The sequence below is a fragment of the Paroedura picta genome, chromosome 4 (genome assembly GCF_049243985.1).
Source record: "Paroedura picta isolate Pp20150507F chromosome 4, Ppicta_v3.0, whole genome shotgun sequence".
Classification (NCBI taxonomy): domain Eukaryota; kingdom Metazoa; phylum Chordata; class Lepidosauria; order Squamata; family Gekkonidae; genus Paroedura; species Paroedura picta.
The window spans coordinates 56,923,290-56,935,588 of NC_135372.1; the positions used below are offsets into that span (position 1 = coordinate 56,923,290).

At 41.5% G+C, this 12,299-nt stretch overlaps 1 long non-coding RNA gene across 2 annotated transcripts in view; it reads left to right on the plus strand.

Annotated features, from left to right (window-relative positions):
- LOC143836793 (uncharacterized) overlaps positions 1-12,299 on the plus strand; it is a 108,912-nt gene that overhangs the window by 24,242 nt on the left and 72,371 nt on the right. The window contains exon 1 of one of the 2 annotated variants that reach the window (XR_013230739.1): positions 10,528-10,681. The exons of the other annotated variant lie outside the window; for it this stretch is intronic. This is a non-coding gene — a long non-coding RNA (uncharacterized LOC143836793). Of the gene's footprint in view, positions 1-10,527; positions 10,682-12,299 lie in introns of those variants that run through there. 2 annotated transcript variants of the gene reach the window in all.

A 12,299-nucleotide genomic window follows, 5' to 3' on the forward strand; every position in this document is an offset into this window, starting at 1 on the left:
TGATCTCCTAGTGATTTTTTAGGTTGTAACTTGTTGTTTGTTTCTAAAATTTCTTGTTGTGGCAGATGTATTTGAGATGGCTTTTCAGATGTCCTTTCCAAAACAATAGCTCAGTTGTTTGTATCTCTCCGTCTTTTGCAGTAAAGGCAAATCTAAATAATTTATTTTGTTTTTTGGCAGTCTCTTTGTCAATACACCTCCACAAAAGTCCAGCTTCCTCCATAGCTTATTTTCTGATGAAATTGAAGAGTTTTTACATTTTTGTTTCGATGCTTATGAAGTTTCCTCCTCCCATTCCTTTTTTTGCTTTTTATTGTTATAAATGTACATTTACTTTGCCAGAGTTTGTTTGCAGCAAAACTTCTGCCTCAGTAGGATGACCTTTTGTGGATTTCTTGCCTCTGCTATTGAACCATAATGGTGTCCTCTTGGATTTATTTGTGTTTTTTAATCTACATTGTGCTGTTTATTTGGCATTTATTAATCCAGTTCTAAATAATCTAGAAGCTTCCCAAATGGATCTGACCCTTCTGACTCCTACTTTCTACTTTCTTTTATCTAATTCAGTTAATCTGCCTCTCATTTCAGAAATGTTCCCTCTTCTGAACTAAAGGTTGGAACTTCTAGGGCTATTTCCTAATCTCCAAAAGCAAAGCAATATCTGTGCAAACCATACATTTAGAGAAACTACTATTGCCAACAAAAGAAATGATCGTAAATTGGAGTTAGTGGTATGAAAAGAGCTTTCTTTACATCTTGTTTAAAATAATTCAGTTTTTTGGGGGGATTATTCTTTAGAAACTGAGCTTGTTTTTCAGTGACAATTGCTGTGTGTGGTATGACACTGAGGCACAGTGACAAGTTATTCCTGCCCATGTCATTCTTTCACGTCACCAGAGCACAGAATTCCTTTACGTTCAATGGGTAGTACTGCTACAATGCTGATCCAAGTCAGAGCTCGTGATGAGGTCAGAGAGGCAACAGCAGGGGAGGGCAATGGACTCATTACAGCGCTGCATTTCCTACTGACCTGTCCTGGCAAAGCAAAGGCTATTGAATAAAGTAATGTGTTTAAGGCCAACTACATGTGAATGTCATTTCTTCAATATCAAGTTCCAGGGCAGGTCAGTTTGACCCAAATTGCTTCTATAAATATAAGAGTGCCCTGAGTGTAATAAAATCGGAAATATTCTGGTCTTGCTGTTCAAAGGGGCAGCACCGATTCTTTTGGTGACTTTCCTGTTAACGCAGAAGACCATGCCTGAGATCCATGGATGCTTTGCCTCTGACCTGCCTGGGGTGGTTATTTTCAAGAGTGTCCCACTTGAAGGCTTTATTGTACTGTTGTATTTCAGCCCTGAAAGCAGAGCAAATATTGGTGTGAAATACTGTTTGCTGTGCTTGCCAGTACTTCAGAATCCACGAGCTAGGAGCACAGAGTCATAAAATAAAGATGTATGCTTTAATTTCCAACTGGTATCATGATAGTCTATAAAACTGAAATACTGTACCATTATTGGAGCTTTCTTTACATCATTATTATAGCAAGCAATCCCTGCATGTTAAATTTTTCAAAATGGGCAAGGAAGCAAAAGCTATTTGTCCTATTAAAAGCGTCAGAGTAACAGAGATGTCTGGATGTTCATGCCAGCATGGAATTGGCCCTTTTGAGGGCAACAAACCATTGTTTTGAAAAAGTACCAAGAATTCAGTTTCTTACAATTCCTTAAGGCATCCTTGGGGGGGGGGGGGGAGCAAGGTTTTTTGAATTTGGTGAGCACCATCATTGTTCAGTATAGAGAAATTGCTGCAGCCAGCACCTCATTGGACTCAGGAAATGGTTGAACTTTCAGTGTTTTCACACTGAAACCATACACTTTAATGTAAACACTTAATGAAATGAAAGCTTCAGCAAAGGAAGGATTTTTGAGTTTTTATTGTGTATGCATTACAATAAAGAAATGTCTCCAGTATTTGGATAGTGCTTTTGGTGTTCAAAACATTTATATTATCACAATAAACCTTACTCCAGCCCTATTTGATGAACCAAGATTCTTATCATCCCTGAATGGTAGGCTAATCTTGTCTTATCAGATCTTGGAAGCTAAGCAGGTTTGGTTCTGGCAACCAATTGGATGAGAGACCTCCATGGAATACCAGGGTCATGATGCAGGGGCAGGCAATGGCAAACCACCTCCGAACCTCTCTTGCCTTGAAAATTCCACGGGGTTGCCATTAGTCAACTCACTTGACTGCACTTTTCACTACTGGAAATAGGGGAGGTTCCAGTGGACTGGAGAAGGGCAAATGTGACCCTCGTTTTTTAAAAGGGGGAGGGAAATAAGTCCCCAACAACTACTGCCCAGTCGGTTTAACTTCAGTACCAGGAAAGGTACTGGATAATGTTTCATTCATTCATTCATTCATTCATTCATTCATTCATTCATTCATCTAGCGATTTATATACCACTCCTCTTGGACATGCAGTCTCAGAGCAGTTTATATAATTTTGGGTTGAACAATAAAATCAATAAAATATACATGTGATAAAAATAAATCAAAAGTTTTAAGTCATGGATAAAATCACTATCATGCTTAATAAAAGTCACCATGGATTTCTCAGGGATAGGTCCTGCCAGACTAATCTTATTTCTTTTTTTGATAGAGTTACTAGTTTAGGAGATGCATTAATGTGGTGGATATATTATATTGTGATTTCAGTAAGGCCTTTGATAAGGTCCTCCATGATATTCTTGTGAGGTATGTGAGGCTGAGAGAATCAGCATGGTGGGGTGGTTAAGAGCAGTGGCTTCTAATCTGGCAAGTTGGGTTTGATTCCCCGCTCCTCTGCATGCAGCCAGCTGGGTGACCTTGGACTTGTCACTGCTCTAATAGTGCTGTTCTGACTGAGCAGTCCTGTCAGCACTCTCTCAGCCTTACCTACCACACAGGAAATATGTTGTGGGGAGAGGAAGGGAAGGCAATTGTAATCAACTTTGGGACTCCTTTGAGCAGTGAAAAGTGGGGTATCAAAACCAACCTTTCTTCTTTGTAAAAGTTGGAAGGTATAAAGTCACAATCAAATGGATTTGTAATTAGCTGGCTGATAGAACCCAATAATGTCAGGGTGTCTGTTGTGGGGAGAGGAAAGAAAAAGCAATTGTAAGCTGAAGGACTGGATCCCACAAAAGTTTTCTATATGCACAAGTTATCATGTGCTCACTCAAGAGTTTTTGAAATTGTTTTCACTTTCAAACATGTACAAGTTTCACTTGCCATTGCTTGGGGATGAGATAACTTTGAATAGTGTCCAGAAAAAATCTCCAAACAAATTGATCTAATAGTACAGCTTTGATACATATATTTCTATAAGAAATTTCTTCTCAGCTCAGAGTAGCACTCGCCTGTGACATATGAGAACAGGAGTGGCCATGGCAGGGGATGATGGTAATTGGCCACCCCTGTATTAGACCAACACAGTTACCCACTTGAATCTATCCTGCATCAGAAGGTTTTGATATATTCATGTGGACTTCGCATAATTATGCCTGTATAAAGTAGCTCAAGACACCAATGAGATCCTTCTCAAATATGATGTTTCTGGTTTGATAGTCTCAGAAACTGCATTGTGTTTTGTAATCTTAAAATAGGTAGGATAGGGGATTTATATTTACATACACAATAATCTTTGTATGATTGTGATTCTTTCATAGTTACTCATTTCAAGAACCGTTTGATTAATCTGCAATAAAAATATAAAAGTTAAACGCATCTAATATTTAGTTGAGAAACAAAGTTTTCAGCTAACACTGCAAATCAATTAACTTCTGACTTCAATCAGACCGTTTATGCACTGGAGGTTTCATGCCAGGCTTCAGGCTGGAGTTTTAGTCGTGGCAGGTTGCTCTATCTCTTCCTGCACCCACACGGGGGAGCATTTGGCCTGGTGCACCTTATCCAGCCCCGATTTGTGCTCCTGCACGGGAGCTGGGGCTGTAAAGTTCCCAGTGCATAATCGGTCTCAGAGGGCTTTTAACCTACAGAGTATGGAAGAAACTTGCCATCTCTTTATAGACCTGTGATTTCATAGTTAATACATTCCTTTGGAACATGAGATGGGACAGTTTGTCTATGTGTCTGTTTTAAAACAGATGCTTCCGGGGGATGGGGGATGAAATCTTATACCCAAGCGGGTATGCCAATCCCTAGGTGGGACCTGGAGATCCCCTGGAATTATAGCTCATCTCCAGGCTAAAGAGATAAGTTCTCCTGGAGAAAATGGCAGCTTTGGAGAGTGAGCTCCATGGCATTTATTCCACTGAGATCCCACCCATCCCAAATCTTGACCACTCCTGGTTCCACCCCCAAAGATGGCAAACCTATAACCACAATTTTATTTTGTTGGTCTTAAATGTGCCACTGGACACCAACTTTGTTCTAATGTCAACTCTGTTTTGATTTGAATGTTCAACTTTTTCTCCTAGTTTCCCTACACTTGGACTTGAGAGGAACTGCATTTGTCCTTTATCCTGAGCATATTAACAAAAGCCCCAGAATTCCTACTGAGCAAGCAAACAAGAAACAAGGAAGAGGCTACACATAGGAAATTAAAGAATAGGGCATGTGAGAATAAACATGGTCAGTAAAGAGTTACTTGACCCTGAACTCAGCTGGGATCCAGAGTTGTTTTGAGGGTTGTCAGGTTTGGTATAGCAACTAATGGGCAACTGGGGAGAGAATATGGGGAGCAACCATCATCAAAAGCATGACTTCACACATGGGAAAACCTTAGAAGTGACATAACACATTTCTAGGAATCACCAGGAAGTCTATTGTAAAACTATCACCTGAACTGGACTGAGGGGAGAAGAGAAATAGCTTCTTGCTGGATTTCCAGATAGATAAACAAGGATATTTTATCTGTGTATACAGGGATTTTATTCCAGATCAATGTTCCAAGGGAAAAGAAACTCAGATCAACTGATCCAAACTAATGTATTTATTCACTAATAATCAATCACTCATGTATAGAATCACAAACGAATTACAAATAAACCACAACCCTCTCTCTCCTAAATACATGCGCACATACAAACAGACATACTGTAAGGATGATATAAGGATGAGGGATTCCACAGGGAATGAGAAGAAAAGATGTTTAGATGGACAATACTCCCTGATCCAGGGTGTGTGAGAGGCTTACAACCACTCAGAGGCAGTAGAATATTGGGGAGAAAGGAAGAGGATGCTGCAAAGTGGTTGCAGAGGTATCCAGGTAGTGAGAAAACCTGGCACACATTTTACTGATCTCGATGGTCCTTTTATAAGGAACTGCTCTCTAGATCTGGCAGGAAGATTAGGAAGTGACACCTAACATTCCAAAGAAGAGTGACATGATTATAAAACTGTCCCTTTGATGCATCATCCAGAGTGGGTCAGATATTAGTCTGCTTTGATCAATAGCTTGATCACTGCTGCTCAGAGTAGCAGGGAGAAATGAGAGGAAGGACAGAGCATATTTTGACAACCCTGTCAATACTACTTGTACATTGTCCACTATATAATGTTAGAAATATTTTTAAATGAGAACTGAAAATTCAAGGAGGATGTAATTTGCAACAGGGAATCAGCATGGTATAGCCTGATTTCATAAAATAAGCTAAGCAGAATCAGTGCTTAGAAGAAGACCACCAAAGAGGACTCTATAGAGAAAGGCAATGACAAACCTGCTTCTCACTTGCCTTGAAAGTTCCTTGCTGGAGTCCTTGCTGGAGTTCTTTGCTGGAGTCCCCATAAGTTGGCTGTGACATTTTACACACCCACACACATATTAAGTGGCTGTAAGGGGGCCATGTCCCTATCACTGTTTACGCACTGGGAACTTCACTGCTGCAGCTCCCATGCAGGAGCACAAATGGGGGGGCACGGATGAGGTGCACCGGGCGAAATGCTCCCCCATGTGGGTGCAGGAAGAGGTGGGGCAATCTGCCACAACTAAAACTAAAACTACAACCTGCAGCCTGGCATGAAACCTCCAGTGTATAAATGGTCTATGAAACACCCTGTAGTTGTAGGACTGTATTAGTCTCTTGGCTATGAGTGGAGTGGTGGTGTACATTCATAGAACCATAGAGTTGGGAGTGTCCATAGAAACCATCTAGTCCAACCCCCTGCTCAATGCAGGATCAGCTTTAAGGATCCTTGATAAGTATCTGTCCAGCTGCTGCTTGAAGACTGTCAGTGAGGGGGAGCTCACCACTTCCTCAGACCACCTCCTATTCCACTGCTGAACTATGACCATGGGAAAAAATGCCCTGATATCTAGCCAATATTGTTTTACATGTAGTTTAAACACATTACTGCAGGTCCTATCCTCTGTGGCCAATAGGAACCTTTCCCTGCCCTCCTCTAAGTGACAACCTTTCAAAGACAGCAATCACAAAATCATTCAGCTAAGCCAAACTGAAAGAACCTTATCGGTATTTGGGGGGTACTCTTGTTGTAGGATACAAAATGTTTTAATTTATAGATAAATGGGTGATTCCAAAAAAATCTTGAAAATATTATGGTTTTTTCAGGAATGCTGGAGAGCTGAAGTTAAGGCATTTAAAGAGCCCAAGATCCCTTTAAATGCTTTGGACAGTTCACTCCAAGCCATGGACCTTCACAGCTTGGAGTAGAGAGAGCATTTACCTTCAGAGTGAACACTGAATTCCAGGCAGTTAAAGGGACCGATGCCTTGGAATCTCAGTTCAAGCCATGATGTTGTGTAGCTTGGAGTGAAGTCTGAGTCCAAGGCAGTTAAAGGGCTCTTGACCTCAGACTCATGGAGCTGGAAAAAAAACAGGATTCTCAATTATTTACTAAATCCAAATACCATACCAGTATTAAGAATCCTTGCAGTCCAAGGGACTCGCAAGAGTCTTCTCCAGCACCAGAGTTCAAAAGCCTCAATTCTTTGATGCTTGGCCTTCCTTATGGTCCAACTTTCACAGCCATACATTGCAACTGGGAAGACCATAGCCTTGACTAGACGCACTTTCGTTGGCAGGGTGATGTCTCTGCTTTTTAGGATGCAACACGAACAAACCGGTCAGTCCTAGAGGAGATCAGCCCGGAATCTGGTATCCAGTCGCATGTTGGCTGATGACACTCGCAGAGTACGATCCTGCCTTGGACCTCAAGCTCAGGGCCTCACCACTATGAAACGTACTATGCTTGAGGATATGAGATAGCTTTCTGGAGCATATTTGTCATTTTCTGTCTGATAACTAGTGAAGTGACTCTCAAAGTCATTTACATCCAATTTTAATTTATGAGGTGTTGTATAAACATATATTCAAAAGGAGCTTCACCCTCTCAAACATATACGTTGGCCACATTGCACCAGAAAAAAATGCTCAGGGAAGGGGGTTGTGCATTTGAGCTACCATAATGGTTTATGACAGTGGTCCCCAACCCCCGGTTCGGAGACCGGTACCGGTCTGTGGATCATTCGGTAATGGGCCGCAGCTCCTCATCGTCATCCTCCCTGGCTGCTGCCTCGGGGGCTGACCTGCCACTCTGCTGCCGGCTCACCTTTGGTGCTCTCCAGCGCCCGCCATAGCTGGGGCTCCCCCTTGGCATGGCACTGCACAGCTGATGCTGGCAGCAGCACCCCCCCCCAGCGGGTGGCAGGAAGTCAGGGGTGCCAGTGGGAAACCAAGTAGAGCAGGGGGTTCAGGTGGGGGCAGCGATGTCCCTCAGCAAAAAACCATCCCCCCGGGCCTCAGTAAAATTGTCAAGCTTGACTGGTCCCCAGTGATAAAAAAAGTTGGGGACTACTGGTTTATGAAAACGTGAATTTGGACTTCCTTATTGAGTTTACTCATTGGTTCACTCTTGGTTGGATTTCTTCATTGTTTTAGACCTCACTCAACTTAAATTGGATTCCAACTAGTATTGTTGAGTTTGATTGTTAAGAATAGTGATATTGCCAAAGCAGAAAATTTCTATTTCCCCCCTGCTTTAATGTCTAACGGAGCTGAAAACATTTTGGTGTTAAATTTAGGCAAAGTAGTATAGAACCTCTATATATCTGCCTTGTACAGAGATTGACCTGCATGTGCATTTGAATATGATACTTCTAGTATGAAACAACTATGAAACCCAAGGAGTTAAGATAGAAGTAGTACATTAACAACACCATAATCAAAATAAATAGCATGCGCACATGCACATACAACCCCACTTGAACTTTTTTCTAATAGGCAATTCATCACCTAAAACATAGGCATTTATTAAGAGAAATTGCATTCAGTTATCACTAAAATAAATGGAGTATTTTAAGATTACTGATTCCTGCAATTGGAGTGTTCCGCATTATGGAAACCAAATATATAAGAGAGGTTTCAAGACATCGTCATCACATTTTTGACACACTCATCTTTGCTGTATATCTTAGACAGAGCAGACTGAACAATCTAAAGATGGAAACTCATATAAATATTGAGCAGGCAGACAGCGTAATGTTTTTTATATGCCACTGTAGGCCAATTTCACATGGAAGAATTAATAAGGCAGAAAGAGGCTGTGTTTACTCTGGCAGTGTCATAGAAATGCACATCCTTAAGCTAAGAAAGGTCAGCACATTCAGCTCATTTAATTCTGGGCATTATTGCCATATATATGTACTATATAAGGACACTTGGGACATCAGCATTGTTAAAGCAGTTCTGTGGTGGTTGTGCAACTTCAGGCTTTTTTGGATGTTTTGGATTATTTGGAATCATTTTAAGCCAGTTTTTAAATTATAATGGGGTGGGAAGGAGAAGGGTCCCAGCCATTCAAAACTTTGCAAGTGGAGGTTACTCTCACTTTCAGTCAACCTGTGTCGGTGGTGGTCCAACGGGCAGAGTGAGTGTTTTTGTTTTAACTCAGGTTGGGCTGGCAGATGGATCAGGCTCAAGGCTGAAGAAGGCCCCTGATGAGCTCCAGGGCTTGGGGGGCAGCAGCAGTAACACAGAAAATCACGCACAAAAATGAAACTAAATTTTTATTTAACAAGCATTTTATTTTATTAGTGATGTCATGCATACTGAAAACAAGTGAGAGCTTTTTAAAAAGGTTTTGTTTTAAGAGTTTACAGTTCACCAGGATTTGTGTGTGTGTGTTTGTGTGTGTTTGTTTGTCTTTGTGAATCTCCCTTCTCTACTATGCAGGAGCCTGGCTACAGATCAGCTTGTAGTTCTTTGAGATCTCCAGGTCCTACCTGGAAGGAGGCAACCTTAACAATGCAGAGCAGTTGTGGTTGAGTGATGTCACGTCCAGTGATATGTCACTTCCAGGGGGCGTGGCAGGTGGCATGGCTAGCTGACATCATTTCCAGTGTGCCTTGAAGTCTGAAAATTTTTTCAGGCATGCCTCCAAGGTCAAAAGGTTAAAAAGGGCTGCACTTAGAAAATAAACTTGCAGCGCCAAATACCACAGCCTAGCAACACTGATGTTACCTGGATCTGTTTATCTTGTGTGTCAGCTCATTCCCTTTCCATAACTGATCACCAACTTTGGAACCGAAAAATATTGTTTTGTTTTTATCAGATGTGTCAGGGACCTTAGCACAATTTTAATGTTTCCTTCTTCACTTTTGCTGTGTTCCATATAGCTGGCTTGTTTGAGTTATCTTGAATGCTCTGCTGTGCTGACGCTTGTAGGTGAAGTACTGCTTTACTTTTTTTAAAAGTTGGACACATTGATTCTAGTGATTTCAATAGAACGCTTTCAGATGCAGGCAGGCTTTTAGTTCTTATCTGGTTAAATTCAAGTGCACCCTTTAAAGTGGTCAGGAATCAAATCTTTAGGTAAGGAAATTAATAAAACGGAATGCCCTCCTTTAAACAGGAGGCCTGTTGCAGGGCTTCTGTACTTTTCATAGTCGGGCTTTGTATTCTATCCCTTTGTATCCCCTTGTTGATTAAATAAATAGATCAGGGATCATCCAAGGAACACAACTTTAAAGGGATCAAACATCTGCCCCTGAAAAATATTTGAATTTCAGACTTTTGTTTGGAAGGTTGTCATGAACACCAACAAATGCAAAGCAGGGCTTTCAGACTGACTTTTGTTAGAGGCATATTCTTGAACTATTCATCTGTGCTAAATGCATTTTGCTTGAATTGTATGTCATGTTGCCAGAAAAGAGTTGTTTCCATGCCAACTCATTTGCAGCATGGGAAAGAGGAGGGAGGGGGGAAGGGGGGGATAGAATCAAAGCGACTAACATCTGGAAGATGTCAGTGCTGATAGAAGCCACTTGCCATGAAAGGCAGAACACCGCAGGAGGGCTTGCCAAATAAATGTGGCGTGCGGGGGTAGGATATTGTAAACTTACCACTCTACAGCACATTATTATTCCATTTTGGGTGATATGCTGGATCTAGCCTTTTACCAAAGAAAGGTTTGCAGTGCAGTGACTATAAATACCATCCATAATTCTCATGTTCTCTCTCTCTCTCTCTCTGTTTCTCTGCAGTGGTTTATCTCCAATTTCTTACTATAACTACTCCATGTAATCCGAAGTGAACTAGTAAAAGGACTGTACCTCTTTTCCTGCAGTCTTCCTTTCGATTCTCAGGACTGCTGGACCTCCGTGTATAAAGAGCCAATTTATCAGCAAGATTAATGAGTGCCAGGCTCTGGAATGGTGGGCTCTGTTTTTGTGTCTGCCACCTTCTGTTGTTCCCCCCCTTCCCCTTGCTTGTGCGGTTACTCTTTCTTTCCCTTTTTCTCCCTGTCTCTTTTTTGCCCCCCAGATAGAAATAAGATTGTTTGGTTATTACCTAAGCATTATGAAATGCCAACGGCTAGAGCTCTGGTTCTTGAACAGTTCACAACATACCTAGACATATTTAATTTTGAGTCTATCCAGGAGCTGTTCTACTCTTAGGCCAATAGGAAGCAGCAGAAAGCAGTATTTTTTGCTTCCAGGTGCCAAAACATTTCTAATTTTCTCAGCTATGGGCTTACAACTTCATTTAATTTATATTTGTAGAGGCACAGTTATTGCTTACTGAAATGTTCTGCGATACAGACTGTGAATGCAATCCACAGCCCATAATGGGGGGAAAGTCCCATTGATTTTAATGTATCTGTGCTGTACCCTGTGGATATGCCTTCTTGCTTATTATACAGTAACAGCAAATACCCAGTAAATTGAAGTTTAATTCTGATTCCCAACTGGTTATATTTGCTTAAAACTTGCTAAAGCATCCATCCCATGGCCTAAAACAGTAACTGTTTCCAAGGCCTTCTTGGATGCTTATCAGGGATACGTGAACAGGATCTGTAATGGAGGGCAGGCTTCTCAGAAACGCCATTCCCCCTGCATTTTTGCTAGTCCATTATAACACACAGCCACAGGGGACTGCTAGGTAGGCCCTACGGTGGTCATGGTACTCAGTAAAATTGACCATGCTCCTCAGAATATATGCCTATTTTGTATATTATATTTATCCTGCTGGTGGAGGCTCACCGATGAGGGGATCTCATCTCACCAGTGATATAATTACATTGCTGGCAACATGCTGACATCACTTCTGGTGATGCCAGAAGTGATGTTAACACATCAGGACACTGAAATGATCACTCTTTTCACCACCACCACCCCATTACCTTCCTGCTTCTCAGCTGATTGGTGGCAAGAGGTGCCCATTGGATGGGAAGGGATTCCACAACCCAGTGGGAACTTGGTAAACTTGTGTTCATGGCTAACCCTGTGACCCCCATGGCACTGCTGAATACCACCTCCGCCTCATGTCCCTGTCCCACTGGGTGTCATTGCCAGCCAGCAACCCTATTCTCTTCCCTCTTTTATCCTTGAAAAAGCCCTATGGAGGTTGAGACAGGAAGAGATTAGCCCAAAGTCTCTTACTGAGTATCATCCCTGATTCTTGCCTGACATTCTAACCACTATGCAACATGGGTTCTTATTCACTCTTTCTCTCCCTCTCTGCCCTCTGCAGTATGCAAGACTTGACAGCAAATAAATCAGAAAGAGAAAGGGTTCCCTGGAGGTCAACAATTTGGAAAAAAAAAACCTGCCTTAATATTTCCCATGCTCACTTTGAATATAGGAACAATAATGTACTTTCCTGTCTCCTCAGGTTTTTATATCTGAGCTTGAGAGAGGAGTTCAGAATTTCTGCAGTTCACATAGTTGGCATATATGTACCTTTGCTGCCTTTCTGAACCTAAGCTATCAAGATGGCTTATTTGAGTAAACAGACTTCTCATTAAGAAGAATGAGAAATAAGCATCTTTCA